This window comes from Pygoscelis adeliae, unplaced genomic scaffold (assembly GCF_000699105.1).
Source record: "Pygoscelis adeliae isolate BGI_AS28 unplaced genomic scaffold, ASM69910v1 Scaffold179, whole genome shotgun sequence".
NCBI classification, from domain to species: Eukaryota; Metazoa; Chordata; class Aves; order Sphenisciformes; family Spheniscidae; genus Pygoscelis; species Pygoscelis adeliae.
The window spans coordinates 2,878,994-2,879,721 of NW_008825612.1; positions in this window are offsets into that span (position 1 = coordinate 2,878,994).

Below are 728 nucleotides of genomic sequence, written 5' to 3' on the forward strand. Positions count from 1 at the left end.
GTCCCCCGGGGGCCGGCGGCCCGCCGCTGGCCGCCTGCCCTTCTCGCCCACCATGGACGCCGTGGCCAGCGGGATGGCCTGGGCCAATGGTGCCATCAACCCCCTCATCTACGCCGCCCGCAACCCCAACATCTCTGTGCTGCTGCGGCGCAGCCGTGAGGGCGGCTACAGGACTAGGAACAACGTGGCAGCGTACCTGTCAGCCCCAGGCTGCCGGCCGGAGCCCCGGAGCCGGGCTGACCGCGTCCGGGAGCGCTATGTCAACCGGCACAGTGGCCCCCCAGGCAGTGCCCTGTCCTCCTCCAGCCCGGCGAGTGGGGGAGAGGTGGCCATGTGGGCCTGCAAGAACCCCGCCGTCCTCTTCTGTCGAGATGGGCAGCCAGACACCATCTCTGAGGCCGCCGTACAGGCCAAAGCGGACACCGTCAACACCAGCCTCTGAAGGGATCGGGGTCCGGGATGGAGGCTTTGGGCCCTGGGGCTGTGTCCCTGAGGATATGCGGGGAGCCCTGGTGCTTGGAGCCCTTTGCAGCCAGACTGCCAGGAAATCGGAGAGAGGGGACTGCGTCAGCCACAGTGTGATTTCTTCTCCATCGTGCAAGCTCTGGTTTGGTGACCCAGTCTGCAATCAGCGAGAGATCCATGGGGAAAGGGAGTGCCCCTTCCCTTTTAGCAGGCCTGATGCACTGGTGAGAGGCGCTGAACCCAGTCAGCACGAGAGTTTGACT